The sequence below is a fragment of the Cheilinus undulatus genome, linkage group 22 (assembly GCF_018320785.1).
Source record: "Cheilinus undulatus linkage group 22, ASM1832078v1, whole genome shotgun sequence".
Lineage (NCBI taxonomy): Eukaryota > Metazoa > Chordata > Actinopteri > Labriformes > Labridae > Cheilinus > Cheilinus undulatus.
The window spans coordinates 3,433,238-3,440,587 of record NC_054886.1 but is presented as its reverse complement, the minus strand read 5'-3'; the positions used below and the strand labels follow the sequence as shown (position 1 = coordinate 3,440,587).

General features: G+C 40.5%; 1 long non-coding RNA gene across 1 annotated transcript; it reads left to right on the top strand.

The window, feature by feature from the left end:
* Positions 1 to 1,119: 1,119 nt before the first annotated feature.
* On the top strand, positions 1,120 to 2,724 carry LOC121504445. The gene is made up of 4 exons (XR_005991462.1): positions 1,120 to 1,191; positions 1,520 to 1,617; positions 2,001 to 2,083; positions 2,283 to 2,724. It is a non-coding gene; the product is annotated as an uncharacterized LOC121504445 (long non-coding RNA).
* The last annotated feature ends 4,626 nt before the right edge of the window (positions 2,725 to 7,350 follow it).

Sequence of the window (7,350 nt, the reverse complement as noted above, 5' to 3'; positions counted from 1 at the left end):
AGTCTCTCCACGCTGCAGGATGTTGAAGGCAGAGTTATGACGGCCCTTAACAGACTATTCATGTTGGGAAAAATGTCAGCGGGACAGCTGTCCAGCACTTACATTAACGTGGCAAAGTTCTCCTGATCCATTTTCTGTCTGATATGCTGGATAAATACTGCATGCTCAGCATCAGGGATTTTTACCCCATACGGACCCTTTCAAAAGTCTTTCTCGCCAAAAGAGTCAGATACAGGAGCTAGTGCGGAGGATACTCTCATGACCCCATAGAGGGTGGGCCTGGGTGGCACTGGACCCCCCTGAAATCTGATTGGACCCCCCAGGTGCCACCCCAGATGATTGACATGTCATGGCACCGCACGTCAAAAGGAGCCAGCTACATTTTGAGATCGGTGATACCTATTGACTGCTAAGTCCCTGCTGTACAGTAGTTGGCGCTGTGTACCAGAAAGAGTTGTAATACACTTTACTAAGAAGAAGAATCGCCACAGAAGAAGAGGATGCGAGGGAAAATAACGGCACTGCTGAACAAATCTCGGCTGATGCCCGCCAAACTTGAATTCTTCTGAGCGAAAGAATGGACTTTTCTCGTGAATTACTTCATGTGTAGATTTAGAAGTCAAGTGGAGAGCAGCGGGAGGCTGTTTGAGCCAAACTGTCTGACTTTTTCACCCCATGTCGTCTTTTCCTTCACCGGAGAGTCTGTGAGCTGTGGAAGCGGGTATTTTACCGGTAATCGACGGCCTTTTTCAACAGTCTGCGCACCATTTAGCGATTTTTTTTCTTTCAGCGTCTAGTTTTAAGATGTAAAATCTAAGTAGCAGTCAGTGTCAAGGAGATTCAACCGGTTATCGACCTGCAGCTCGCGATGTCTCCCACCCGGATGCAGCGGACTCCGCCCCGGTGAAGCCGCGCCAGGTATCACAGGTGTGGGGTACAGGAGTTCCAGCCGGCGGGCAGATCAGCAGGCTTTCCGGAGGACAGCTAGAGTCAGTTTATCGGAGATTTTCACCCGTCAGCCAAAAGCTGGTTGTGCCTTTCACATCGTTGTAGCGGACACCGCCACAGCTGGACCCCAGCGAGAAGTCGCAGCTGCGGGGGAGAAACTTGCCGTGGCCCGGTGAACAGCCCGGGCTCCACGGAGTGAAAAGTACCGTCAGGAGGACGCTTTACCGCGGCAGGAAGAGTCTGGTGAGTACCGTTAAGTTAACGTTAGTGACCACGCTGTGATGAAAGGTAGTTATTGATTCAATTTAACGATAAAATAAAGCTTTAAAAGGGGGCTAAATCCATACAGGTGTTCTATCTGTTGTCATACTTTTTAGTGAGACTCCACCAGCACTTTACTCTGATAACCAGAGAGGATTGGAGCTGCTATAGTTATAGATTTAACCCTACATTTATCCTCTGAATGAACGCCGAAATAAGTATTGAATTTGAAATACAGAGAAATAATTTACTTCTTGTTCTAGCATCATGTCTAAGGTGTGTGTTTTATGGTTATTTACTGGTCCATCAGAGAGGTGCGGATGAAACATGGGATAAAAACCTGAGTCTGGTGTCCTCCTCACCTGTCTCACCTGCCTGCTGCTGGCTGAGCTTTAACATCACACAGAGGTGAGCAGATCCTCCTCTTTTCCCATTATTTACTGATCATCATTTATTCTACTCTTTTCCTTATCATTGATTTATGCTATTTACTCTTGTCTTTTACTTTTTTCTCTCTTTCTGCTTAAATCTCCACATTTCCTCTCATAGCCTGCATCGTTCTCTATTTCTCCTGTCATCTCAGCCTGTGCTGCTTTTTCACATTTCCTCTCCATCCATTTCCACTCAGCCTCATGCTTTTTCTCCCTCTCACCTTTATTTATATGTCATCTTCTTGTCTAATTCCTGTAATCCCTTGGAATTAAAAATGTGGAAAGGTTCTGAAGTGTATTAGATAAACAAAGTATCCTTGTAAAACTATGTGTTTTTTATCTTTGTCTACTATCTCCCAGAACCGAGCCATCAGGGTCTTTTCTATGAGGACTGTCATCTGTCTTTGGAGGAAGAAGATTTTGCATTTTTAAAGACGTACTTGGTAAGTAACTGAATTTGGTGGAAATTCTGCAGGATGCAAGTACATACATGTTGTCATTTTTATTTTTTAATAACTGTGTATATGGACATTTACATTTTATGTGATATTTTTCATTCTAAACAGTTAAAAATGATCTTATTTGAAAATCTAATGTCTAACTGAATGTGTCTCTGTCCTCTTCTCTGTTTCTTTCTCTTAGAATCACACTGATAATGAAAAGGTAGAGGTAACCTTGGATGGGAGTGTAGGGAGGCTCACCTGGATGAACTGCCCTGTACGTACCTGCTGGATGTTTGAATGGACTGATATGTGTCTGAACTATCCTCTGTTCATGAAAGGACTTTCTTCTTCATTCGAAGGTAAAACCCACTTAAATTGTTGTGACCTCAGGACTCTCAGGAATGGGTTTGGAGGTCAGGAATTATTTTGGTACAGTTTAAGAAATCATGACAGGATCATTAGAAATGTAAATGGTTGTTATATTCACATGAAAGCTCACCTACAACATAAAACTACTCACACATTTCAGAAGTGTACTGTCACTGTAATGTTTAGATATTAATTGTCAATTTCTCTAATGTCTGATTATTTGGGATTCATTTAATTCAAACAGCTGAGGCTTTTGAAAACTTTAAAGCTGATGGCATAAAATTCTTTGAGTTTATGTATTTTCATGTGAAAACTGGATTAAATTTAAATAGAAGAAAAGGCACTCACTTGTTTTTTTTCTCTTCCTTTTTTTTTTACATTTAAACAAGTAAATAGTAATTAAAATTTGTAGCTCTGTGAGGGTTTTAAGTTACTAACTGCTAATGACATACACAAATCTCATTTTCTGTGCTTAATATGTACTTAAACATATTTCAACATTTAGAGACTCTGATTGCTATTGATTGTTTGAGAAACATGTTCATTGTCATAGTCTGTGGACCCCCTGAAATAGCCTTGGCCACCCTCTGGCCCCCCCAAGGATAAAAGTCTAGCTCCGCCATTGCATATGTGTCCTCTTCAAACTTGCAGTTTAACTCTGTCATCTGTCTGTCAACAATACAGCTGCACAGGGCTCTCAAGTTCAAGTTCAATTTTATCAGTGTCCCAGTGGGCAAACTGGGTTGCAGCGAGAAGCACAAAAAACACAATAAGACATGAAGTTACTGTACAAACATATAACATGCACACAATAAATATTACTTTTTTTGTGAACAACTGTTTATTGAGTTAAGTTGACAACACATAAACACATGTACACATGCTCTTAAAGATTAAGACAAAATTCATAGTGTTAAACAGAAAGCATGACATTTGTTATTTCTCTAATCAGAACCTTATATATATATATATATACATACATACACACACATAAATACATACATACATACATACATATACACATATATACATATATATATTTAAAAAAAGAAAAAGGAAAAAAAAATACTACTGAGCAATAATTACACGCAATTCATTGCTAAGTAAAATAAAATAAAATAAGATAAGATGCTAAAATAGTACTAAAATGTAGGGTCTGGGCACACGATGACCAGTAGAGTGCACAAATTAATATCTAGACACACAGTGTCTGGTAACTGCAGTCTCTCGAAGAGTAATAAATAGAGTGTCTCTCATGTAGGCACAGCAGTGAGAACAATAATATACCAACTGCAGGCGGCAGTGACAGCTGCATGTACATTACTTCCTTAAATCCTCGTTGCTCTTGATGGCCCAATTTTTTCCCGGTGTTGAGGTGACAACGTACTCGTGAAACTCTGAAGGCAGCTTACGCTGACATGAAGCAACAACAGCCCATTTATTTGTCTCGGGCTTTTCCATCATTTCCTCTGTCAGTCTGAGCATGTCGGAAAAGTCACCTCCTGAATCATCCCTGAAAGTTGCATATGTGGCTTTCAGCGTTTGGATCAATGATATACAGACTGTAACACAATCACTGCTTTCAAACAGTTTGGAAAATGTAACAAGAATGAAAACAAACTTTTTTGTTTGTATGTGTTGCAACAGCAGCTCTGCCTCTATTTTAGTTTGTCCACTGGTTTCAGAAAATCCAGCCAGAGTTTCCAGTATCACATCAAACAACAGTAATACCTCATGCACTGATCCCGACTTTAAACTCCATCCGGTATTACAGGAGCGCTCCAGCTCCATCACCTGACGGCTGGGATGCATCTCCTTTTGTATCTCCACCAAACAGAGAGTCGCTGAGCACCGGTGAAGAAGCTGTGTCACTGATTTAAAATGTCAAAAAAGTGCTCCATGTCTGGACGCTTTAGCAGCAGCACAAAGCACTAAGTTAAGTCAGTGAGAGCTGCAGTGTATGGAGGACCAAACCTGCCAAAATTAAAAATAAATAAATACATAAATAAAAGTAAAAATAAAAACAAGAATAAAATTTTTTTTTAATTAAATTCAAAAATTAAATAAAATAATAAATAAAATAAATAAAATGGAAATAAATACAAAAATAAATACAAGTAAAAATAAATAGAAATATAAAAAATAAGACTCAAAAATTAAATACAAAAAATATAAATAAATGGAAATAAATAAAAAAATAAAAAAATATATACATAAATAAATAAAAGTAAAAATATATACAAATATAAAGAATAACACTCAAAATATAATAGAAATAAATAAAAGTAGAAATAAATACAAAAATAAATATATAAATAGAAGTAAATGTCAATCAATAAATAAAGTGCTATGCTCTCACATTTATTTATTTCATGCTGCAGAACCTGTCAGCATGAAATACAGCAAGAAATGTTATTCAAATGAGGGGGCGGTCCTAAGTGTGTCCTGGGTTGAACTGTTCGCCTATTGGTTGATCGATATATGAATGCAGAGATGGCCTTGGCATGAAATCCCAGAAGTCTGCTCTGTGAGGAGCAGCGAAAACAGGGGGAAAACGTACTAATATCTACTTAGATCTGAAATATTTGGACTCGACGGAGATCCAAACTGCTTCCAGGTCTATGGATATTGATATTTGGCCACAAATCAAGTTTCCTGACGTTTACCTGGACCTGATTTTAAGAACACAAAGCAAAGCCTGAATCAGAAACAGTAGTTGGAAATGCCAGCTTTGGCTGAGCATTCTTCCAGGGCAGATAGGTCAGTTGGTGGCGAGGATGTGCCCGCCAAGGCCAGACGTTGTAGGAGCGTGGGCTCCTGCGTGTTGCCGTTAGCCAAACTGGATGTAGAGGCTTCTCCATTATTTCCAAATGTTTCATCTTGCATAATCTTGCATAATCTCCTTAGGCACGGCCTGGTCCAAAGAAATGTCATTCTCCAGACGTTGTTTTTTTAACGTGGCTTAAAGATAGCTGTTTAGCCATCGCCCCTCTGGCTGCTAGCTTACTGTGCGCCACACCGAGAGCGTGAACTCTGACCTTGCGGAACGTCAGTCATGTGTGATAGTAATGGAGGAAGTTCTGAATATTATTGATTTTTAGTTCAGACTGTAGACATTTTACATTTCTCCAAGAGCATTAAATTAATTGTCATTTATTCTTTCTTTGATTTATTCAATCATAGAATTTCCATGCATCTGATTGGGTGGGCCAGCTGTCAATGTGGGCGGGCCTGTGCACACTCAGGCCTGCCCATAGATCCACCCCTGCTAGAAAGGAGCAAGTCTGGTCTCCATCCCATGTCTCATCTCCACTCCCTGTTAGGGAAGCAGCCAGGTGCATCTACACACCTGAAACAACTGTTCTTGTTGTTGTTTGGACTACAGCAAAGGCAGGAGGCCATGTTTTTACTCACTCACCTCTTCAATGACACATGAAACACATCCTTTAAAAGATGCCCCAGTGCATGCTTACAGATTCACACACACTCTCTCACACACACATAAAACCTCTCCATAATATAACAGGCAAAAATACAAGAATTTGGTGCATGGTCCTACAATGAGTAAATGGTTGAATCTGGTGGAAAACTGTAAAAATGTCAAATTTCACTAGACTTCTTCACATTGAAATGTTGACACTAGAGAATGCATGATTTTATACTGCAATGACAGTGAGATTAAAAAACCTGGTTTTAATGGAAGTCAATGGGGTCATTTTTGCCTCGAAGGTGTCCAGAGGGTATTTCTGACACTACATAAAAAATATTAACGCAATCACATCAATTCTGTTGTTAATCTTTGACCCATCCAAGACTCTCAACACCCCCAAAGCCCCACTTTTCTACTATTTATTATATGGAAAATAATCCACTTTTTGTGTTTTTTTGCAGTACAAAATGAAATATCTCAAATAATGAAACCTGATCTGATTTTTAATATATTTTAATATATCTGCTGATCCCGAGTCCTGATGGATACTCATAATTACCTGGATTAGAGTTTCAGTTGTTACTACTAGATATGTCAAACTTATTCCATTTAACTCAGTACAGCCTCTTCAGTTTTATTTTGAAAATATTCCGGATGTCTGTTTCCTGCTTGGTGTTCTTGCTTGTGTCGTCACAGAGATTGGGCACCTCCCCTGCACCGCACTCTCACAGCTGCACGCAATCACCGCAATCACCACCTCCTCTTAACTCATTGGCTGCCAATGACATCTATCGATGTCAATTAGGTTTTTCAACAGGGCGGGCTTGGAGGCAGTCTGGTGGACCCTGTGTGTAAGAATCATCCTCGTATCTGCATTAAAAATGAGAAAAAACAGAGAAGACAGAGAGAAGACAGAGGATTGGAAAGAAGGAGAATATTGGAAAGAGTATCAAGAGGACGGTGAGGATTGTAAATGCGGAAGGGGCCGTTGGACAGACGGAGAGGATCAACAGAAAAATGGCGCAATGTTTGAAATCGGACAAGTATAGGCAGCTCACACTCGAACAGTACATGTGTCACCGTGGTAGTTTGTCTAGCAAGAGAGTCGCGATCGTGAGAAAAGACGGCGGAGAACACGGAGAAGAGCTGCAAGTGAAGCTACGGAGACAACGGACGCCATCTAAAAAACACACCGACAAACAACCCGGACCGAGCGGGGAAGCTCGGCGAAGCTCACGGTGCCTTTCTGCTTCACCACAGCCCAGCCCAGCCAACGATTCCGGGTCAGATGAATTCAGCGAACCTGACCCGGATTCGTCAGATGAGTGGTTGCCGTCTGGATCCACCGCGAGCAGCAGAGCCTCGTCCACAGACGTGCCAGAAATACACAAAGTAGGTAAGAAGCCATCTTTGATCGCTTTGACCCCCCCCCCCCAGTCCCTTTTTTTCTGTGACTAAAACTAGACTC